Source organism: Balaenoptera physalus (assembly GCF_965194825.1).
Source record: "Balaenoptera physalus genome assembly, chromosome: 10".
In the NCBI taxonomy this organism is placed as follows: domain Eukaryota; kingdom Metazoa; phylum Chordata; class Mammalia; order Artiodactyla; family Balaenopteridae; genus Balaenoptera; species Balaenoptera physalus.
Window position 1 is genome coordinate 97,098,465 of NC_138889.1, and position 24,454 is coordinate 97,122,918.

Sequence of the window (24,454 nt, forward strand, 5' to 3'; positions counted from 1 at the left end):
ATTTTAAAAGAAAAAACCAAATTATAGAAAGAGGATGTTATCCTTTTAAATTACATTGTTTTAATTTTTGCCAAGCTGGAACATTTTGATGAAGGCGTAATTGATAACTATAGAAACTCATTGTCAACATAGTCCTGAAATTTGCCTTTAATAATTCAAAAATATTAAAAAAGACTAAACTAAACAATTTTGGACTAATAGTTAACATATGACATTGTTAAAAACCAATATAATTTTTTACATTCTCCCATAAGAAATCATTGGCAATTTCTAAATTTTAAGATGAATTATTTTTAATTCATAAATAGTTTAATTTAGGAATAACATTATTGTAAATATTGAAAACTCTTCCTATGCTTTTTAAAAGTTTAAATTCTTGATATTTGAAATAATAATATTTGAAATACTAAAAGGAAGATGAGCTAATTTCATTAAAGTTTTATTTCTATGAAAAACAAGGAGCTGCTAAGAAAGTATTAATTGCTTAAGATTTTTTATTTCAATTTTTGAAAAATTGAATTAAAAAAAGCTCTGCATTATACCATTTGTAAAACAATGGAAAAGTATACATTCTGGATAGAAATCCTATTTAAAAACATTTACTAAAAACCAAAAGCAATTTTAACTAAATATAAAAAATTTTAAATTATTTCAGTTAAGCTCTTCTTACATTTAAAAAGCAGAATAACAAAATTTTATTTTGAGTGCCAAAATTTAAGTAATTTGGTATTTTATTGCTCAGATTTTTGTAACCTTTAGTTGGAATATAAACCTTCTACTTACTTCAATTTATTTATAAATTCTAAACATAAAGTATACATTCTAGAATTAGTCACATATTTATTTATTGGTCTTTAAAATGCATATAAAAATAATGCATTTTTGTTTTTACAAACAAATAAATGAACTAGTAGCAAGAAACAGAAACCATATGGCATATTAAAGATTTCTTGCATTTTATTTCTTAAAATTTGCTAAAACAATAATTTCAGGAAAAGGATTATTTTCATTTTATCTGAGACCTGTAGTAAAATAAGTAACATTTTCAAAGGAAAATAATACTATTCTTTTTAAACTTTCCATTTTGCCAACTCTTAGGCTTAAATGAAACAGATGCAGCAGATTACAATTTGATGCAAAATGTAACTCAAAACATGGTTCATAATCTTATCTTACCAAACTAAGTATTTGCATTGATATAGAAATAAATATTACACATTCTATAGGGTAAAAATAATAGTAAAATGGGTATTACACAGAACGTAGGAGCTACTACAGAAAGAATCAATAAGGAGGGAAATTTTAATACAGTTTTAGAACCTTCAAATCCATGCTAATCAGTTGCATTTACTTTACTTTCTTAATGATTTAAACTCACAGTCTTGAAAGCTGCAGAGGGGTAGCTTGGTTTTAGAAGGTGCACAAAGGTTAGATGACTCGGTTCTAGCTACCTGATGTTTACAAACATCCAGTTGTCAGGCTTCACCCAGGCAATAGTCCTGCACAGATTTCTGGTTTTTCATACAGATATACTGACATTATAAAAACATGGTAATTGGTTTTATAGTGATTATATGGAATTATACCAACATTGAAAGAAATGTTAGGGATAAGCCCTATTATCTCCTGAATTTGCTATTTAAATGTTTAGGTATTAGTCCTTGATTTAAAAACAAAATTAACTCAATTACAATGAACTGCATTTAAGAAAAAAAAATATATATATATATATATATTTTTGAGTTAAAACAAAATACATGATTTAACAAAAAATTTATGCTGATATCAAATAGGAACCATAGATGAAAACTAAAATGACAAAAAAAAAAACCCTAAAATGGCATTTTACTGTTTTGTTATTTACTATTATGCATTCATTAGATATTTAAAACATTTTAAAAATAGTGATGTTATATCTGTTAATGTGTAATTTTTAATTAACTTTAAAAAATTTTATAGTATTAAAAAAATCTATATTCTGGTGTCAGAGTATTTGCCAGTATCAATGAAAGCTTAACAAGTAAATTGTGCCTATGTCTAAAACATATTTTCAAATATTCTAAATGATATTCCTCTCTAGATTTTGATCAAAGAGTTCTGATATAATGCTAACCTTTAGACTCTTGATCATGATAAATCTTTAAGAAGTTTTAATTTTGTGTAATGTTAAAAAAAAATCTTATCTGTATTTTCAAAGTATTATTAAGAAAGAACTGAAAAGCAGTGGCAAATTTTTCTTTTTGTCAGCTTTAATGTAGGTAATAATAATATTTTAAAACTTTCAATACTGGTCCAGAAGTTTTTGTCTTTTTGACTTTTTTTTTTTTTTTACAAAATACCATATAAGAAGAAATATAAGCAACAAGGATTTACTGTATAACACAGGAAGCAGTATTCAATATCTTGTAATAACCTATAATGGAAATAGTCTGAAAAAAAATGTATATATAACTGAATCACTTTGCTGTGCACTTGAAATTAAATCCACTATACTTTAAAAAAAAGAAGAAATATAAAATTATGGTTTAAAATGTTTGCAACCTACCACATAAAACAAATATTACAAAGCAATGATTTTTTTTAATTACTAGAGAAATTAGATCCCATTTCAGTACAATTTTCTTTCCTTTTTTAAATAAAATTAAAAAAATTTTTTTATTAGCTTCTCATGTTTTGTTTTTATAGTGAAATCTCATTTTGCTGAAGAACTTTCTGTTTGAAACTTACCCCAAATAAAATAGATTTGAGCATTCTCAGCGACATTATTGGTTCAAGCTTGGCAACTATTGACTACATTTCTTTTGCTATCCACATGTTAACAAAAACAACAACAAACCCTCTGGCCTTGATCACTTCTCACTGTCACTGTTGACTAGAATTTTAGAAGCATTTTTAATTCTCAAGATTTGTTAGGCATTCAGATGAGCACTGGCTCACAACTCACAGATAAAAAATCGGCTACCCAAAAAGAATACGTTGTGCAAATATAAATGTTAATAAAAATGGACAAGAAGACCAGTTCACCCTCTCGCAGTTTTTCAGGCTTTGACTTAAAACCATTGTGTCCTAATACACATTTGGCTGGGTTAGAACTAGTCTCCAGATCTGTGTTAACTTTCTAAACCTTTTTTTTAACCTGTGTTATAGCCATGGCCAAAGAAATAAGAAATGAATGGATGTATGGAAGCACACATGTATATTCTTTTGGTTTTATATATTTATTGTATTCATGGTTCTAACTGAACTGTGATACTACGTTATACCATCAGTAGAGCTATCCCAAACCTCTCTTAAAAAGCTCTGAGATTCATCTAAGTAATTTTCAAACAATTACTGTCGACTTTTGCAACGTCATTTGACTGGCTTAATCAAAAGTGTTATGAGCTATCCAAATAAGCATTTAAGAATGTCACTCATCTTTACTGATAATCCATACCATTAATCTCATAACCACGTTTCACCCAATGTCTGGGTCTACATTTGTAATTGTTACAAAGCAGTTACTTGGCCAAATGTGATCCCACCCTTACTTTTTTTTTTTTCATGTTGATGGAATTGGAAGTTGATTTACCCAGGACTGTTTTTCTAGGGAAACATGGATGATGGGTGGAGGAGGGTGGGAGGGAAAGGGGGATGAAGAAACATCTTTATTCCTCTCTGTCTACAAACCTGGAAAGATCTAGTTAACTGCCAATTCTGACAAAGCCTATTTGCAATCCCTTTGCATTGAACAAATGACCTAGACTTCTTGACAAAATATAATAATTTTTTATAATATTATAATTTTACAAATGAGCAGTGTCAAGTGATTCTAATGGGGTCCTGTGACATCTTGGTTTTCAAATTGTGATCATATGTGTTATTTTTGTTCGTTAACAGGCGTAAGTCTAGTTCATTATCGCTAAGTGTACCTTGAGAAAGCTACTATAATTTTTTTTGTTTGTCCTTGGTATTTGTTCAATTTTCTCTCTTTCTCAGCTTTAAATCTATTGGGTGACCCTAACCAACATAGAATATGCTGTTCTTAGAAGAGCTCATTGGCAGATGGTTCAAACCCCTTGGGGATCCCATTCATGGAGTTTATTGAGCCTGTCTGGTGAAGTTTCCTCCTCTCTCTTCTTCCCTCTTCTCTCTTCCTTATCACTTCTCTCTAGGTCTGCGTAGAAGGACATATTACCTTGGCCACAGGCTCAATGGGTTTACACCAGTTTCATTTGGTGAATTCCTTGTGACTGCAGGCTCTTTTCTGTATTAAATGATCGCTATAAAATAGGAAAGCCCATAGGGTTGGACTTCCCAGCCATGGTAAAACCTGGTGTTAGGTCCAGAAGGGAATTTACAAATCAATACATTCTCCATAACTGTTTAGTAGGGAAGTTGCAGTGTTGGAATTCATTTTTTCACGGGAAATATTTGTATTCAGTCTGATCTCCAATTCAAACAGGGTGTGTTTAATTTTGTTTGCTTTTTTAAAAATTGGGATACAAAAGAAAAATCATAATATACGCAGTACGAATGTAGACGCTAAACAAACAGAAACTATTGTTTTCAGACGTCAGTTAGGAGAACCTCTGATTCCGTGTCCAGGAGATCTACTTTAATTCTGAGTCTGGCAGTGACTCCTGGTGTAAACGTCTATAGTAATTTCTTTGTCTGGAAAATGGGGATAACTGTATCTACCACAGAGGTTTCCTTACAGGATTACTTAAGGTGATGAATGTTTAAACATTTTGGAAAGGTGAAATCCAGTGCATAGAAAAGAGAACTGGACAGGAGGCAGAAGTTCCGGCTTTTTCAACTTGTTGGTTGTGTCGCTTCGGGTACTTTCCCTCTCCGGATCCCAGTCTCCTTATTTATAAAATGTTAAAAGTGGACTAGATGAGTTTAAGTCCTCTAGTAGCTTTGACAACTTGTCTTGGGGATGATGATGAGCCTTAGGGCTGGTGTCTATTGACAAGATAGCAAGTCTCCGAACTACCCCCAAGGTGGAGGGTTTCCAAGGTGTTTTTTTTTTTTTTTCTGTGCTTGCATTAATGTGCTACATTTCTGTTTGCGCCTCATGCCTCCGTTTTTTTAGGTGATACTGCCCTGGAGGGTATTACAAACCACGACAAGCCCCTGTGCATCCAGGTTTCTGTGACAACCAGAAGCATTTTTGTCTAAATGCCCCACAGTGGAGTATCTTGCCATAGAGTGGACTGTGGGGGAAGGTTCGCTATTCGGCTACCTCAACTTCTGTGTTTCTATGAAGTTCATCTCCTTGTAAGAACCTAACTGGATGGCTAATTGAATGGGTCAAAAGGATGAAGGTTCAAGATGGTTGAGTTTTTACTGCCTTAATTAATATGTCACCTCTATTGAAGTTTCCCCAGCATTGGATTTAATGCCCTGTAAATTGAATCTTAATCGTCTAATAGGTTTCTTTTCTTAAAAAAAAAAAAAAAATGTACCTTTGTCTTTCTAAAGTTGGTTGCTTGGACACATGATTTAGACTAAAAAGGAGATTTAAGTTTTGGTGCAGTCAGAAAATAGATGGTGGCTGGTTTGTCCAGGGGTAAAACAAAACAAAAGAAAACAACTATAAAGTTTTTTGAACAAATACAGATTGGATAGAAAGTAAGGGATCTCAAGTGTCTCTTTATAAGTATTATATTTAACAAGAGAGCTCCAAGTCCTCTTGTAGCAAGAGGACTTTCTAAAATATATTTTAGAAATAAACAGAATTTACTTGTTAAGCTTTCATTGTTACTGGCAACTACTTTAAGAGGCCAGAATATAGATATTTTAATACTATAAGAAATTTTTAAGTTAATGAAAAAGTACATGCTAACAGATATAACATCACTACTTTTTTTTAAAGAATCTTCCAAACATTTTCCCTCAAAATTCCTAAGGGCAGTTTCTTATTTGTCCAGAGCATGGTCAGTCCTAGTAGGCACCAGCTGAGCTCCTTTTGACCCTTTCTGTTAAAAGAGACCATTAACATTAATACTGGGAGACAAGAAGGTCCCATATCAGGAGACTGAATGAACGACAGAAAAATGAGTTTCTCTCTCTCTCTCTTTCTCTTCTTTCCCCTTCATTTCTTTCATTGTAAGAATTGTTCTCTATTAAACCCTGAGCTGTTCTGCCCTGAAGTTACCATGCAATGAGCTATGGATTCTCATAGAAAGGAACCACCTTATCAATATTTGATTTAAAGCTCAGTCTGTAGGGATCCTGCCATTTTTCTGAACCGTGGTTTCGACTGTGTCTGGGAGAGCCTCTATGTCCTATAGCCAGTGTCCTGTTTTTTCCCTATCATCTCTCCCTCTCACCACACCTGGGCTGGAGAGCAATCTGGGAGGCAGTTGGTTGACCATGCCCCATCAGGGTGCATGTGTGAGGGAGTGGGAAGTGAGAAAGGAGGGATGGAGAAAATGGCCAGAACTTTTCCTTCTTCTGAAAAGTTGTCAGAAAGCACAATTCTTCATCTTTTAGTTTTGCTAGCTATTCTCTATCATGTCCCTGGCAGTTCCTTCTTTTGATCTCTTTGCCATCTATTGAAGAAGATAAACGATTCAGAAAGCTGTATGACCTTGGTAAGTCATTTTACCTCTCTTGTCTCCCTCTGTAGAGTGAATAACTTGAATTAGATTATCTTTAAGGACGCTTCCAACTTCAAAGACCAATGTTTCTATTACCAGGCATGTAGAGGTAATCAATAAGTATTTATTATATAAGTAAATGATGCCAACATTCTGTTTCTTGGACATGCTGTAAGGATGGCATAACACAGGACTACTTACACTGTAAACGTCACTTAGAAAGTAAATCTGTCCAGGGAAAAAAATACCTTTCTTTTGAGGCATTTAAAGTTTTCTGAAGTGTGTGTGTGCGTGTGTGTGTGTGTGTGTGTCTGTGTCTTTTGAAGTTGTAACACGCCGTTGAGTGAGGGCAGGAAGGCATCCGGAGGGACGACCACATGGGCAAGGGTGGATGCACAGCCTGTCTGTCCATCCGCATATATGTTGAGTGGCTCTGCAGCCAGTGTCACTGGTCAGGGATGGATTTCTGAGTTTTTAGATCTCCATAGGTCCTTTACAGCTCTTTTTTACTTCTTGCATGTTTGCCATTTTTCTTGCCTTTATTCCGAAGAGTGGTAAGGGGAGGTAGCCAACAATTAAGTTATTTATTTATTTTGCTGGAAAGCTTTTTATTACTAAAGGGAAAGATGGAGAACTGTCTTTGGATTCTGGTTTCCCATATTGTCCTTTGTTCCCATTTTTGGAAGCAGTTCACTTTGATTTCCTCCACCTAAATTATCATATCAAATGTAAATGTTTCCACACATAGGTTTTTGTAAATGTACACATGGGCATGTTGGCATGTCTTTTAGAATGAGGTTCTTAAGGGGGTGGCACATGGCTGAGCGCTGATGGGTATGCCTCACTCAATTCTGATACTATCAGTAAATATTTTCTACTTCATACTTTTGCTATAGTTCTCTTATTATAAAAGAAAAAAGAGAGAGAGAAAACATAATATGGTATCCTTTGGTTACAAAGGAAAGGGGAAGTATCTTTTCCCCACCCAGTTTTACCTCAGTGAACAAACCAAAATTTGTATTTCCTTAACTAGTTCAGTCATAGGTAAAAAAATATATATTTTTTTAAAATAATGAGAGCACACATTTTTAAGGTGGCTTTGTGGCTTCAGGGAGAAGGGGAAGATTCAAAAGGTAAAGCTTGAGAAAGGATGCTGTTGGGAATTCCCTGGGGTTCAATCCCTGGTCAGGGAACTAAGATCCCACAAGCTGTGTGGGGTGGCCAAAAAAAAAAGGATGCTGTTTAGCTGTTCCAAGCAATGCTCTCACTGTAAATAGCATGGAAGAATAGCCTTCAAGTGTCCGAGCTTGCAAAACCCTTGACTAACCATCTTCCTTTGTTTGCATCAGTTTTTGAAAGACATATATATGTATATAGAGATACATAGATATAGATTTAGATATAGATAGATGATCATTTCTAGAAAAACAAATAGCTCGCAGATGGAACTGAAAAGATAAGATAATCTTAGGTTACCTATTTTCTTTATTCTGATTATTTCCTACAAAAGGACAAGAGAGATCTTTTGCCCTGGTCTGTATGACAAAGCATAACAAAATTTATGTCAGGTTAATTTCTAGTCTCCTCCCCAAACCCCTCAAAAACCCTCTTTATTCCTCACTTCTAGAAATCCAAATAATCCAGTTATTCCATCACCTTCATGGATTATTATAATTTTACTTTCACTGAGTTAAATAAATGATTGAAGGAAAAATGAATTTTTTCCTCTGAGTTTCAGTGAATTTGACTCTATCAAAAATTACCACCTTAGCATCTTGTGCGGGTTGGGCTGTATAGACCTGTACTGAGTGAGGCAAAACAGCCCCATTTTAAACTATGTGACTGTGTTTGGGGTTTATGGTCCCCTGTCCCACTCTCTTTGCTCCCCAGCGCACACTGATTATTGAGGGGAGACATCTATTTGAAATACCACGGGATCTTTTATCAAGTTCTCATCAGTGTTTGATTTAACGTGACATCCCCAACAGGCAAAAGGGCAAGATTAGATGATGCCTGATGATCTGTCAGATAACGGACTTGGAGCAGTTCAAGGTGGGTATTGCTTCCTTAGCAGAACTAGTTGGAATTAGCCACTTTAGAGGTGGCTTTTATTTAAGAACATGTGTGTACTGTCACTGATGACAGAACAGAGACTTAAAAGATATTATCAAGAAAATTAGATTCCAAGTGGAGAAATTAGAATATGGCCTGTGTAATAGGGAATTATTGTTAATTTTGTGGGAGTGATAATGGCATTCTGGTTACGTAGGCAAATGTCTTTACTTTTTAGACGAGCACAGTGAAGAATTTGGGAGTGAAATGCCATGATGTCTGTAGTTTCCTTTAGCGTATCTCAGCAAAGAAAAAAAGGGAGAGAGAGGAAGCAAATATGACTAAATGTTAATAACTATTAACATTTAAATAGAAATGATGTATGCACGATGTTTGTTATACTCTTTCTACTTTTCTTTGAAATTCTCCATCATAAATAGTTTAAAAAAAAAAAAAAAACCCCGAACAAATAAAACCCCCTTGGGATCCAATATTTTAATGTTAAAAAATACCATGCATATTAATAAAATAAAATCTTATTGAGATAATATTTTGTGTGCATGTTCAAGAGGGGAGCATGGACTTAAAATTTCCCTGGACTAAGGGCAAATTTAATGTTCTGAGGTGGGGCTTTAGTTTTAAAGAGTATGGTTAGTAACACAAACCAGTATAAAATGAAAATCCTGTGCAAAAATACTATTTAATGTTTTTTAAATGCATTTAAAATTCTAGAATTGAAACTACAAGAAAAGCTCAGTAGACATTAAAAAATGAAGACGTGTTCCTTTTTATTTACCTGAGCTAATAGATGAAAAGTTTGGGGTTCTGACCTCAGGGCAAGGTGGAATGTTGCTTGAAGAAGGTCACAGAAATAAAAGGGTTTGAGGAACTTGGATTCTTGGATAAGAACTTGAGAGGAAATCAGGGTAGCCAGTATCGCCAGATAAGATAACTGCAAATCTGATGCTGATGAGATAAATTATGAAATTATAAATTATACCGAGATATTTTGTTTTAAACATCTTTAGAATTACCAGATTTATGTGCTTCTTAAAAATGCTTCTTTTATCTTTTGAATAGTAATTATCGCAGTAGCTGTGTTCTAACCAAGTAATGTAATACTTTTTTGGTATGTTAGTATAGCATTTGTTTCTCACAAAATGTGTGTGTGTGTTTATTTATTGCCATGAGGACACAAAAAGAAGATATACCTACAGTAGTGAAGGGATTGTTTCTACGTAAAATTCTAGAGTGCAGAGCTCAGCTTCAACTGTGCTGATGTCAAGCCCTTTGATTCTTTGCTGTACGCAAATGCATGCCTGAATCTACTGTTATCATATTTGATACGTCACATTGATTTAAAAATATAAATATTACCTGCACAACCCTTGCAAGCCCCAGTTTTGTTTATACAGGGAAGGAGATCTTTCCTTTTGAATACCTTTTTTTTTTTTCAGTTAATACCTATAAAATGGGCTCATTTTCAAGTATGGGGCCTCTGGTGAGAAATACATTTCACCAAATCAGTATCACTATTTGAAAAGACTTTAAACCTATTCTTAACACGGTGGTCATTTTTAATAAACAGGAAGCCTCTGGTAAGCTTGCTCTTCCAAAAACAGACACTGCTGACTTACAGGTTAGCAAAGCCCAGCTGTGCACCAGGAGGTGAAGACAGGCAAATCCAGACTCCTTGATTCCCTGGAATTTGCCTTTTAGCAAGAGCTGTGTGGCTCAATAGCTAAAGCCCTGAACTAAGAAACACAAGACATGGGATATTTTAAAGTCTTAAAATTTAAGTGTGTCTCTGAAGTTAGCCTTGCATTAGTAAATGGCATTTTTAAAAAAGAAGTGGGTGCATTACTCCTGGGTTCCAGTCCTAGATTTTCCCACTAACTTCTGACCTCAGTGTGTTCATTTGCAAATTGAGAGCTCACCCATTAAATAATTGCTGATGTCTTTTCAAGCTATTTACTCTGTGCCAGGCACTGTTTTGAGTGCTTTACATTAAATTTCTTTAATTCTCATAATTATAAAGTAGATATTCTGCTTATGCCTAATTCATCAATTAAGAAATTAGATATTCTGAGGTAATCAAGTGCTGGGTAATCAGAGGATTTTAGAGGTGGGAGGGCCCATGGAAATCATTTAAGCAGAAAGTCAGGGCATCATAGTGGTTAAGGGTGCAAGCTCTGTCCCCAAAATGTATGGTTTTCAAACTTGGATCCTTCACTCATCAGGAATACACCTTGGACAAATGACTTAACCTTTGTTTGCCTCAATTTCTTCATCTGTAATATGGGGACGATAATAGAATCTGCATTACAAGGTTGTTAGGATTAAATGTGCAGTGCTTAGAATAGTCGTCTGCCATCTAGGAAGCTGTCATGAATATTATAAATGATGAGGAGGATGACGTTGATGACAGTAGGGTAAGTAAACACTATGGTTTCACTTAGAAGAATGTGTCACTGTCATTAAGAGATCCTCAATTAGGTCAGAAAAAGGCTGCTGGTGGCAGTGATAGTCTTGATGGGAAGGATAGAGTTAACATTATTAGAGATACAGATGGTTTCTTAGAGAAAGAAAATAATTAGTTTGAAGAAGCAAACTGAAGAGGGGACTGGTAGCCTAGAAAGGCAGAAAAATTGTGTTATATTGTAATTTAGCAAAAAGTTTATAGAAACATAGTGACAGCAGTAACACACATAGAAATGAGACCCAAATTTGGGTGCTTATATGGAGTTGGTCCAGTTTCTCTGGATCATCATAGACACATATAGAATGTTAGAGCTAAATGGGACCTTGGAGATTGTCCTGTACAACCCCCTCATTTTACATTTTACATTTCTATGAGGGTAGAATTTGAAGAAATTCGGCCAAGATTGCAGTACAGTGAAGCCAGGGAAATTTGTGGTATGTTTAAAGAGGGATTTCAAATAAGGATGAAGGAAAAGAGAGGGGAAGTTTCTTCAGTTTTAAAATGATACCCAGGTAGCAGAATAGAGAAGTCAGTGAACTTTCCCAAATTAATTAAAAGAGGGAGGGAAAGAAGGAGGGAGGGAGGGAAAGAGAGAGACAGAGACAGAGACAGAGAGAGAACTCTAATTTTACGCTAAACAGTGTTAGATTGGATTTGCGGTTAATGTTTAAAAGCCCATAGTAAAGAAGATTCTTTTTTTAAAGATTATTTCTAGGAACTTGGTTTCTAAAATGAAAAGGAAGTTTGGGGGAGAGTTTGGCAGCGTTTATGGTTGCAGCAAATGAAGAATCAACCCCGTTTGCAGCTGGTGTTGAAACTGGTAAGCAGTTAATCTGTTACTGTTTAGGATGACTATATCTTGGCTTTTTTAAAAAATCGCTTTTAACTAAGTTTAAGCTTAGTGCTTTCTTTTACATAATGGAGTGTCTCAATAGGATCTAATGAGTCAGATTAATTTGGCGTGGAGTTCTGAACAGGGGAGGGGCAGAATCCTCCCAAACACTAATAACGCTTTGCTGAGTTTCCTTCACAATTCACTGAGCTAGGGTTGGGTTGGAGGGAGTTTCTCTGAGGGGTTTAAAGGCTCCCCACTGTGCTTGCTCCCCAGTTATGAGAGCGTTGGGTTACTGAATGAGGACTAGTTTGTCTGTTTACATGGAGAAAAAGAAGCCAATAGCACTGAGGCTGAAGGAAAGATAAGATTTTTATGGCCCTGAACCCACTTGTGTATTCTTCTTTATAAAAAGCATTTACCTACCATGTCAATATTTTAGAAAGAGGCTTTTAGCCTGGCTTTTTTTTTTTTCTTTTTTTTTATTAAAAAAGAAAAACATTGCTGTTATTTCTGACCCTCATTGCCTGCACTGTTGTAGGGTTTGGAGATACTGGAGGCTGTCCATTTTGTTCCCGTCAACCTCACCCAATGCCACAGCCCACCGCCATTGCTGGGAGGCTTCAGGAAAATGGGTGGAGGTGAGGGATAGATGCCAGGTTAGTTTAAGTCTCTCTTCTTTTGGCCTTTTGATTCTGCCTTCCTTGGCTACTCCCACTTCACCATCTGCTTGTTGTACTGAGTCAGGGAATGCAGTTAGAGATGAAGAAACTGAGGCACGGTGTAGTTATATGCTTATCTTCAATCCCTCGGGAGCATATGACAGGCAAAATGAGAGGCAGAACTCAAGCTTTTAGTCTGGGTAGAGACCCCGGAGGTCACGTTGCTTCTGACCTAGAAACTGGTTGGGTCTGTGAGTGGCCCCCTTTCCTACCCTCAAAAGAAACCTTTGCTTTGTGCACGCATATTATACCACAAAGTTTACATCCTTTGAAAAAATGGCTTAGGAAATTGAAGACAGCCGAGGGTAACATGAGGAAAGGAATTTTTTTAGTGCTTGTGCGTGTGAATTTTTAAAACCCTAAAGCGTCAAGGTAGTTTGAGCAAGATACTTTCAGTGATGTGAACAGTGGTATCTGTGGTTGGCATTCTTTCTTGTGGATCTAATTCACCTTCAACTCTCCAACTTTATTCATCCATATGTGAATCCCAAATGGATGTCCTGGTGAAGAACAGGAAATTTCTAGGGTCTGTTGAATGAAAGCCCACAAGTCTCTAGTGGGGAGTGAAATTATTTATGTTTGGAGTATGGAGAGGTACCATTAGCCAGACTGTGATACATGCATCAAAACCCAAAAAGAAAATTGGAATATGCCCTGAAATGTTGGGGAAAGAAATGTCAGACAAATCTTGGTGGTGTTAAAAAAAAAAAAAAAGAAAAGAAAAAAACTAAGTGGGGTATGGTAGAATCATATAGAGGGAAGAATTAGAAACAGGTCTAGGAAAAGAAATTCAGGGGAGAAACAGCATAATTAACACTCATTAATACTCAGTTTGACATAGTAGATCCTTATGTGAAATTAAGGGAAAATGTAAGGGATCTGAAAGTTTTCCAAGCCGAAGGTAATTTTTCTTTGGAGAGAAGGCATGATGGGGGTTAATGAATGTAATCCTGAATTAAAGTGGAGAAAAAATTATGAGCACAAAGAGGAAGAGGGAGGAGCAGGATAATTGTTTTTAAAAATTCAGCCTAAATCCTACTCTGTCTTAGAGTATTAGTATTTCTGCCTTAGAGTAGGTAGTGTTTTACACATCTCTTTTGGGGGAAATTGATTTGAAGTTAGAAAAAGCCTTCTGAAAGAAAGTTTAGAGTTTGGATTTTTTTCTTTCACGTATTTATTTGAAATTTAGACTATAGAAACTATATATAAAGGAGGCATTATTATGTATTAGAAAACATCTTAAAACAGATAAAGATAGTTAATGACTTCAATAGATTGAAAGAGTATTAAAACTATTGAGCCATATGCATAAAAACAAGAAAAATTAATGGCAGAATAAAATGCAGAACAAGTAAGTATAAGAAACTACTACCTTGTGGCGGTTCTGTGATAAAATTTAAACTGTAAAACAAGATGATTTTTTAACTGACAGCATTGATTTAATTAAATTCTATTTAGACCTTGCTCTCTAAAATTAAGACTAAAAAGATTCAAATATCCATCATCCTATTATGATTTTTTACAGAGTAGAAGTGATCATAATCATTAACCTGTATCTTTTTCATTTCCACAGGAAAATGTAAAAAGTCTTATCTCCAGACAAACCTTGAAGATTCTTTTTGAAAGTGAAACATTTCATCTTTAGGTAAGGAAACGTTTTCCATTGTTTATCCATCTGTTGAAAAGAGAGCATTTCGATCAGAGAAAAGAAGTGACATGTACTTAAGCTTTGCTTATCCTAACTGATGTCAAACATTATGAAGAGGAAAGAAAGCAAGATTTTTTAAATTAAATAAAACAAATTAGTTGGAAAATTTTGATTTAAAAAGATCAATTGGTTGGAAAAAAATGAATGCAAAAATTTTTTTGCACTTTCTCATAGACTGACGTGATAATAGGATTCCCATCATCCAGCTTTTCTAAGTATTTAAGGCATAAAATTAAAATTATATTTAGCAAAATCAGAAACTAGAGATTTTTCAGACAACTAGAATATTCCTAAACATAAATGTAAACGTATACGGTAATAAAAAGTAGACTATTTTGATAAATTTGAAAGACTGGTCACTGCTTTAAAAGCAGGCCAATGAATTAAAGTTAATTAAGATTTGAGAGAGAAGCTTAAGCTCTGGGATAGACTCACAATATTGCTTTGTAGGGTTATAATGTAAATATAACCAATTAGTTTAATCAGGCAAGAACCTGTCCTTTGTGTGTGACCTCTTTTCAGTTTTTGCTTGTGTCATACTGGTAATGTCGGAAAAGAAAAGACAGACTAACTTTTTGAGCAAAAAAGAATATTAGCAACTCATTCTGGTTTTGGCAGTAATTCTATTAGTGCAGTTTACTTGCATGAACAGTATAAATTATGTATATGAAAATCAGATGTTTTAAAGCAGATAAACTAAAACTGCAATTAAAACATCTAAACAAACATTTAGAGATGAATTGAAGTATTTTATGAAGTTAAAAGGATAAAAGAAGTAGTTACTGAAATTATATATAGAATCTGTTGTAAGATCTGCAACTCTGTACATTCTAGCTTTGTCACCAATACCACATTTGGAAAAAGAAATAGATTGCAGTGTTTGACTTCTATTAACATATATTCTCAAGAATAAACAAGATTTACCCTAATTTTAAATACATTAATACCGTTACATATGAATATTAAAAAAAAAACATAATATAGAGGTTTAGGTTTTTAAGAAATACACGTAAAAATTCATGTAATAAAACAGAATCTAAAATTTTGGGAGAAAAATACTAAATTTTTGGTATGAATTTGAAAAATTCATTTCTAGAATACATTTGTTATAAAGAAACTCACGTTAATATTAAGTATATAGGTTAAGACTTACTTAAATTACTTAACTAGGATATACTAAACTTCTAAGTTATTTTTAAAAGAAGAATTATGGTAACTTAAAAAATATAAAATTACTTCTATTTTAATCTTTAAATATAGCCCTTTAATATACCAATTTTTAAATCTTATAATTTGAAAGATAAAAGCAAAGCAAAGAAAAAAATGACTAACCTCCTAATGGAAAATATAATCTCATAGCACTGAGAAGAGAGTTGTAAGCATGTAATACATATACGAGGAGATAAGTTTCATTTCTGACTTGTATCTTAGCCTTTCTTATGAATCATATATTTTAACATCAGGAGAATAATATATAAAATATGCATTAAATTCTTATGGTCTGGCAGCTATTAAAAAATAGGGGGAAAACAAGTCAACTTCTTCTACCTAAATTCTAGCTAAAGTGTTAAGTGAAAATTAGAAAAATACAGAAGCTATAATAGTATAATGAACTAAAATTCAAAACATATATGAATGTATAATTTTTTATGTCTTGGTATGTAGCATTTATCTTAATTGTTAATGAAACTACATACTGTAACATGAGTGAAAAAAATAAATGATGGAGAAATATTTTCTCATTGTAGTTTACTAGATCAAAACATTTACTAATAAGCTAAATGTAATATTAAAAGATACGTTTAAAATAGAATATTGTAGAATAGAGTTTTGCTGATGATGTATCTTTCCAAGAAGTCTATGGGTTTTTGTTTGTGTATTAGGATTTCTGAGTTTTGTGCTTTGAAATTCAGGATACATTTTGAGTGCCCTTTCAAATGGCAAAATGCTCCAATGGAAAAATCAGACATTGTGTACATTTTATTTTATATTTGGGTATAAGAAAAATAGCAGATACTTTAGGAGAATTCTAGTTGTTGTTTTAGTGCATGCATCAAATACCAAACAATTATTTTGTCTGTCAGTCAGTTACACGTCTGAGCAAGTTAGTTTGTGTAAGTACAGCTTAGACACTTAATTTATATTGATGATACAGTGATCTCTAAATGTGATTGTCATCTTTACTAAAATTATGGGCAATATATTTAAAAGAAATGTATTTTAAACCTTACTTTTAATTAAAATGAGAAAGACTTTAAAGGAGTTCTTTCGTGAGAAAAAGATGTGCTGTGCAGTTTTCTGAAAGAATGAAGTCTTCGTTTATTTTTCAAATTATATTAAAATGTTTCTTTACCTGTTGTTTGCTGATATTTTAAAGTCGGAAAGGAATAAAGCAGCAGTTTATGCCATATCTGACTGTCTATCAATAGAAAGAGAAAAGAGAAAGCAAAGTATGTTGGCACATGAGGTTTTCCCTTAAAAAAAAATTAACTTGAAATTTAAAATATATATTGCCCATAACTAATTTGTCTTATTAGGACTTATTTAGAGTTGCATGAATTTCTTAGTCAAATATTTGAGAAAATTCGTCTTATAAAATGGAGAGATGTAGAACATTGTGGTCAGTTATAGGATAGTCTTTCTCTCTTGATTCCCAGAACTTGGAAAACAGATTTAAAATTAATAAAGTTGAGTACCAAAAGCTCGAGGCTATAATAATTCAGAAAAATGTCAGAAAATTATAAGGGCGAAGGGGAAAATTAATTGAAGTTAAATGTCCCCGAAAATGATAAACATTTGGCACTGTGAGGAGAGCTCTGGAAATAACAAAAAGTTCTCTGTCAGGGATAATCTTCTGGGCTGCTGAGGTTGTTTGTATGATAAAAGAAGGCACCGAGATAGCATAACTGTAGCTGCTTGACAAAATTTCCAAAGTTAGTTTCGGACTGTGAGGGTGAAAGTAAGTGCAGCAATTGGGAGTTGGGAGGGGGACGGGAGAAGGGCTCGCCAGCCCCGGCGCCACGACAGGGTTAACCGCGGCGCCGCCCGGTGCACTCTGGGAGTTGTAGGCCGCGGCATTGTGGGAGTTGTCGTAAAAGTCCGTTTTCTTGTTGTGATGGCCGCCGCCGAGGCAGGAGTTGGGGGATCCTGCCATTCCGGACGGCTTGGGGGGCTCTCTGTACCGTGAGAGGGCCCCCAACAGCCCCCAGGTTGCCAAGAGCCTGTTAGTTGTGTGCTTGGGAGGTGGGAGAGCGGCCTGACGGGTTAATTCGGGGGCCTGCTGTCGTTAGATTGTCCGGGGCGGTGGGGAGGGGGGGCCTCTGGCGGCTACCGGCTTGATGAGGGGCCCCAGCCTGCCGGACCCTGGCCGTCTGGCCTTCTGCCTTTGAAATGCCTGTGTGGCTAGCGCCTGAGAGTTTTGGAGTCGCCTCTGTTTTGTTGTGGTGTGTGTCCTGCGCCCCTCCCGCGTTTCTTACAGCGCTCCACTCTGCATGTAGTCGGTGATGCTTACGACCCTGTTTGGGGTGAGGTTGGGCTCGTTTTCTTGGGTCTGGTGGGATTTATGCAAGAGCTGGGATTTTGGAAAGGGTGGACAGCAGTAGCTTGGGTGTTGTCTGTTTTAGGTGTAAGAAACTGTATGAGTTGTAAGCCTGTCGGTCGTGAATGGGTGATTCCCTTTCTCTTGCATGTGGTGAACTTTAACCTTGTTTGCTAATGCTGTGAGGCAGTGGCAGGCAGTTCTTGTGAAGTGCTTTTCTGCTAACTTGGATGTGTTCTTAAATCTTTGGAGCTCTCAGAAGAGTGTTTTGCAGCTGTCTGTAGAAAAGTATTGTGTGCAAAAATGGATTTAAAACAAATGCCAGTATCACAAGTAATACCTTTAGTTCTAGGGAGCAAGCCCCTTCGGCTTCTCTGGTGCTCTGAAGTTGTTTGGGAACTTTTGGAACTGTTTGGGAATCAGATTTACTTTTACCTGTGTTACCTGACTCTTGGCTCACAGGGTGCTTCTGCATGTTGGGACACTTTGATCTTTGTTATTGGGTATTTTCTCAACATGAGGCAAAAGGAGACACTGTGCACTGACATGTAACTTCATGTATTAGCATCTCCGGATAACACCAGATTGCCAAGCAGGTCAGCAGCTGCCTTACCTACTGCAAGAACTTGGACCTCACTATTTCTGCCACCATGTGTTGCTCCATAAATTCTGCCTTATAGTCTGGTTGTTGTCTATGTAACTTGAGACCTAACTGGCCATGAAAAGCCATTTCTCAGACAAGGTTATTTAAAAGCTCCCCCCCCCCCCAAGTAGAACTGGTGTGTAGAAAGTTCTTTCACTCAAGTTTGGTGAAGTAGGGGATTTGAAATAATGTATAATAGATGTTTTGGAAATCAGCTATCAGTTTTTAGTTTGGGGGGCAGGCCACATTACAGAAATTATTTATAGAGAGAGTAAAAAAAATTATGTTCCATTTTTTTCTTGGTATTTTGGAGCATCTAAAACCTGTTTCTGTGTCATTGCATTGGACCACTTTCATATATCATTAAAAAGCCCTTTGACGTTTTGTAATGAAGTAGGTTTTCATAATTTTCCTCGTCTGAATTTGCTTAGTACTTGACTACTTGAGAGTATACTAATGGTAGAAAAAGTAGCAAAGCTGGGTGCGTTTGTGTGTTTCTGCTGAATGTGATTTTGGGTATAAATTGGTAGACTGATGTTGTTGGCTTGCTAGTCACGTCAGTTCAATTCTGCTGCTGATGTAAAATGTGTTTTGTAATACATAAAGTTCTTTCCTTTCCTCTGACCTGACCCCAATGTGTCTCAGAATATTAGCTAACTTTCCAGTTGATAAAAGATTGAGAAACTTACTTTTAAATGGTCTGTATTGTCCACATTTGTTATGGTTTGGTGATGCAGTAGAATAACTGGTGAGTTGGTTTTGTATCTTAGGAAAACTGGATGGCTAGAAGTTGTAGATTTGTAGAATCATTCAGAATCGTTCAAAACCAACCACAAGCACAATTTGCTTTGAAAGAAGATACATTAATTTTAAATTGCCAAGTTACCTTTGACTTGCGTTAAGCAGAACAGGTGGTTCATAAGAAGGTGCTTTGAGAGTGGATGGGTGTTTACTTATAAGTTTAGAGATAAACTTTTCAATGCATTTGCAAAGAACCCTTCTGGACATTTACGAGTAGGCACATCTCTTGACGAAATGGTGAGGTTTTACACCCAAGAATTCTAACATTTGGCCCCTGAGGCCTTTATTTTGTACTCTGCTTTCTGTCTCCATCACTTCAGTTCTGCTGCTGGTGTAAAATGTGTTTTGTAATACGTAAAGTCAACAGTAGTTTCAGAAAAAAATATGGCAAAATCCACTGCCTTTTGGAGAGGATGATCCCTAAGGTTGTGTGTTGGATAGGTATGTCAAAAGCTGTCTTTTTGAAACTTAGGCTTTGCATGGTTTTGATGAAACTCCTTTCAATGAGACATAAACCAAAGGGTAACTTTCTTGACCTAGGTGTTATAAGTGAAAGCCTTTGGTTCTGGTGTTCATTCAAAAAAGAGACACAAACTTAGTTCCAGATACAGGCATACTGTGTTTTACTGTGCTTCACTTTATTGCACTTAGCAGCTTTGGTGGGTTTTTGTTTGTTTGTTTGTTTTCTTTAATAAATGTATTTATTTTTGGCTGCATTGGGTTTTCGTTGCTGTGAGCGGGCTTTCTCTAGTTGTGGCGAGTGGGGGCTACTCATTGCGGTGCACGTGCTTCTCATTTTGGTGGCTTCTCTTGTTGCGGAGCACGGGCTCCAGGTGTGTGGGCTTCAGTAGTTGTGGCACATGGGCTCTAGAGCGCAGGCTCAGTAGTTGTGACGCATGGGCTTAGTTGCTCCGTGGCATGTGGGATCTTCCTGGACCAGGGCTTGAACCTGTGTCTCCTGCATTGGCAGGTGGATTCTTAACCATTGCACCACCAGGGAAGTCCAGTACCATTTTTCTAATAGCATTTGCTTACTTTGTGTCTTTGTGTCACCTTTTTGTAATTCTCACAATATTTTAAACTTTTTCATTATTATTATATTTTTTATGGTGATCTGTGATCAGTGATCTTTGATGTTACTGCTGTGACTTGCTGAAGGCTCAAATGAGGGTTAGCATTTTTGGCAATTTTTTTTTTTTTTGCCTTGCCTCGCAGCATGCAGGATCTCAGTTCCCTGACCAGGGATCGAACCCACACCCCCTGCAGTGCAAGTGCGGAGTCTTAACCACTGGACCACCAGGAAAGTCCCAATAAACTATTTTTTAGTTGAGGTCTGTACATTATTTTTTAGATATAATGCTATTGCACACTTAATAGACTACAGTGTGGTGTAAACAGTACTTTTATATGCACTGAGAGACCAAAAAATGTGCATGACTTGCTCTATTGCGATATTCGCTTTATCACGGTGGCCTGGAGGCGAACCTGCAATGTCTCTGAGGTACGTGGTGATAGAGTTCGGAAGGTAACAAAAAATCAAGTTTTCATTTTACATTGTAGCCAAAATTTGGAAACACTTGTAGGGGTGGGGGTAGGAATATCTATTTGAGGCTTTTTCTCGAGTCCTTTCTGTTCCATTTCCCTTTGCTGAAAGTAAGCATCTCTTATTAATGCGTTTCTGCATCTGTGAACATTTGTGAGTGGCAAAACTGCATGTACAAGGCAACAAATCACCCATTCAGAATTTGGCCCTTATTTTTCATTTACATTATTTGAAGAGGAGGAATTATTGATTGTCCTTTGTGCACTTGTATGTGTATTTTGTTTTCTTCTGTTTCATACATTTGTTTTTAGATTGTGATACTCTTAAACACACAGTGTGTCTCCACCCCTCACCTCCACCTTCCTTGGAGAAAGAGGAAAGGTATTTAAAATTTTTGCACGCCTGTCAATTTTATTTTCTGATTCTTCCTACATATATTTCTAGGACAGAATACATTATCTCTGCTCTGCTGGGCCTTATTTTTTGAAGTCAGAGTATGTCATATGATTTTTATGGGCAAGACACAGCAAACCAACAGTTACTTCAAAATACTGTGTCTAAATTAAAAGACATTAATTCATTTCCATCTGAAAGAAAACAAGGTCATAAGCATATATCCTGCCACTTAAAGGATTCTAGCTATATCTGAAAGCTTCAGAAGAGCTTAAGAGGTCATTTTGCCGTGTCCTCTGCCTTCCTTGTTTTTCTTTTTGTTTGACTTTCTCCCTCAGTGTGCCTGTGTGCTTCTAGAACTTAAATGACATTTTTGTTTAGTTTGGAATTTGTTTTTCCAAATTAATTTGCTTCAACTTTAAAAACCATTTTTATCTGAAATATTTGTAATAAGGACATTATTTTAATAAAGGATACTTGTCATATTATAGTTTTATAATTAAAATGCTATGCATATTATATTTCTATGTGCTGGGGAAAAATGAGTTAATAACTACCTTAAACCTGAGCACAAAGTGCCAGAATTTGGCATGCAAAAAATCCAGGACATATAGCTTTAGTTTGCTTTTTTGTTATTAACAGTCTTTAGTTAATGAAGAGATGCATGACTTGTCATTTTCAGACAAGTCTTGCTTGAAGACAGTATTATTTCTTGTCTGACACTCTCATGAAATAAATATTTGTGAAAGGTTTTATTGAGACAATATTAGAAGTCCTTGAATTCACATAATAGAAGAAAGCAGTTCTGTGTGTGTTTATTAACCAAAAAATATTATTGGTAAACTGCTTTTGTAGTTTGCTTTTTTTAACTCAAATAAATACATGTTTCTGGATTTTAAATTGTTTCTAAAGAACTTTTTTTGAGGGGGTGAGGACCATATTGTCAATGAAGTTGTATTAAAAGAGTGGACAACTTTTTCTTTTTTATTTTAGCGTTAACCAAAGGTGAAGAGTATGTGCAGTTTATGAAGGGAAAGAAAAGGCCCATTGTATTAGAAAGTTAAAATGAAGACATCAGTGATTTTAAACTTTTTGTGCCATTTGTTCTAATTATTTTATTATACAATTTTATTTTATTTTTTTTGGGCGTGCCACGCGGCATGTGGGATCTTAGTTCCCTGACCAGGGATCGAACCCACGCCCCCTGCACTGGAAGCACAGAGTCTTAACCACTGGACCACCAAGGAAGTCCCTGAGTTTTTAATATAATGGGATTAATTTAAAGATATCTGTGAAATGGTTTATTCTTTGAGAAGATCCTGTAACATATATCATTAATTTTTTGAGATACATAGATTTCAGTAATTTTTTCATCCTAACAAAAGATTTTTAGAAGGAAACAGTGAAGTAAATGAAACTGTCTTATATTCTTCTACCTGAGGAGGAAAACTTGGAAAAAACATAATTTTTATAAATGAAAATTTTTGAGATATGTAATATAAAAAGTTTTTATAAATCAGTAGGAAAAGATGGAAGGGCTAAGCCATGGTTTGACAACTCACAAAAGAAAAAAAAAAATCAATAATGTGGCAGACTGTGTTTTCCAAAGTTTGCCACAACAATATCTCCCAGCTCACATGTTCTTCTACAACGTGATGTTACTCTGTCATCAAAAGGTGGCATCTCTCCACTTTCTTTTTTTTTTTTTTTTTTTTCTTCACTTTCTTGAATTTGGGCAGGGCCTTTGAGTGCTTTGACCAAGAGAATATGGTAGAAGTGATGGTGTGCCAATTCCAGGTGTTGCTTTTACCTTGCCTGACTTCTCTTTCCTGCCTCTTGGAAGCCAGCCACTACATAAGAAATCCAATTACCCTGAAATCACCATGTTGTGAGAAGTCCAAGGTCATAAAAATAGGCCCTGGAGACTGAGACATCAAGTAGAGAAGCCAAGGAGCACCAAGGAAACTGAAGAAGTGAAGTGTAAGTGAAGAAGTCGTTTTGGAAATGGACCTTCCAGCCCCAGCTGCCTTGGCTATTGCTGTGTAAATCAGGGGAAACGCCCAGTGGAGCCCCTCCCAATTTTTGACCCAAAAATATCATGAGCAAAGTAAAATGGTTTGTTTTAAGTGTCTGAGGTTTTGAGTGCTTCATTATGCATCAACAGATCACTGGAAAAAGGTACTGAGAAAAAAAGATTTCATAATTTATAATAGATGGCACTATTGGAGAATATATTTTCATGTCTAAATCCAACAAGGACCTAGTATCTATAATACAACAAGGAATACCTAGTGGAATCTAGAAAAATGGTACAGATGAACCAGTTTGCAAGGCAGAAATAGAGACACAGATGTAGAGAACAAACATGGACACCAAGGGGGGAAAGCGGTGGGGCGGGGGTGGGGGGGTGGGATGAATTGGGAGATTGGGATTGACATGTATACACTAATATGTATAAAATAGATAACTAATAACCTGCTGTATAAAAAAATAAATTTCAAAAAAAAATACAACTAGGAATACCTAGATCATCAAACAAAAAATAAGAGACCGATAGAAAAATGCACGAAGGTTATAATCAAGCTAACAACATAGAAAGATATGCTCAAATTCATTAGTAATCAGAGGGGTTCAGATTAAAGCCACAATATAATATCCTTTATACCCAGTAGACTAACAGAAATTAGAAGGATGGGTAATGTCAAGTGTTGATAGGGATGAGGGGATAGGAACCCTCATACACTGGTGCTGAGAGTATAAAGTGGTAGAACCATTCTGGAGATTAATCTGGCAGAATTTAGTCAAATGAATATAGATCTTAATAAATTGTTTTTGGGTATGTGTCCTCAAGTCTTACGCAGGTCTCCAGAGAAACAAAAATGAGGATATTGATCTCATTGTTTTTGGTGGCAGTAGCTTAGAGTGAACCTGGGATTCGTAATCCCTTTGGGGAGATGGGGGAATAGGTAAAATATGGTGGAAGCACATATATAGTACTATGCATTACATAGAAGCAAAGGACTACATATACCCACCACATGTGCGTATATTTTTTAAAATGCAGTGTTTAGTGAAAGTAATAATGAAATCTATACCATAATACCATTGTGTACATTTAAAACACATGGAAACAAAAATGTCTTACAAGAAAAT

General features: G+C 35.5%; 1 long non-coding RNA gene across 1 annotated transcript in view; it reads left to right on the forward strand.

Annotated features, from left to right (window-relative positions):
* The window catches only part of LOC309636895, a 76,411-nt gene extending 53,419 nt beyond the window's left edge, over nucleotides 1-22,992 (forward strand). Inside the window, exons 3-5 of the long non-coding RNA XR_014250285.1 lie at nucleotides 11,826-11,941; nucleotides 14,249-14,320; nucleotides 20,581-22,992. This is a non-coding gene — a long non-coding RNA (uncharacterized lncRNA). The remainder of the gene's footprint in view (nucleotides 1-11,825; nucleotides 11,942-14,248; nucleotides 14,321-20,580) is intronic.
* The last annotated feature ends 1,462 nt before the right edge of the window (nucleotides 22,993-24,454 follow it).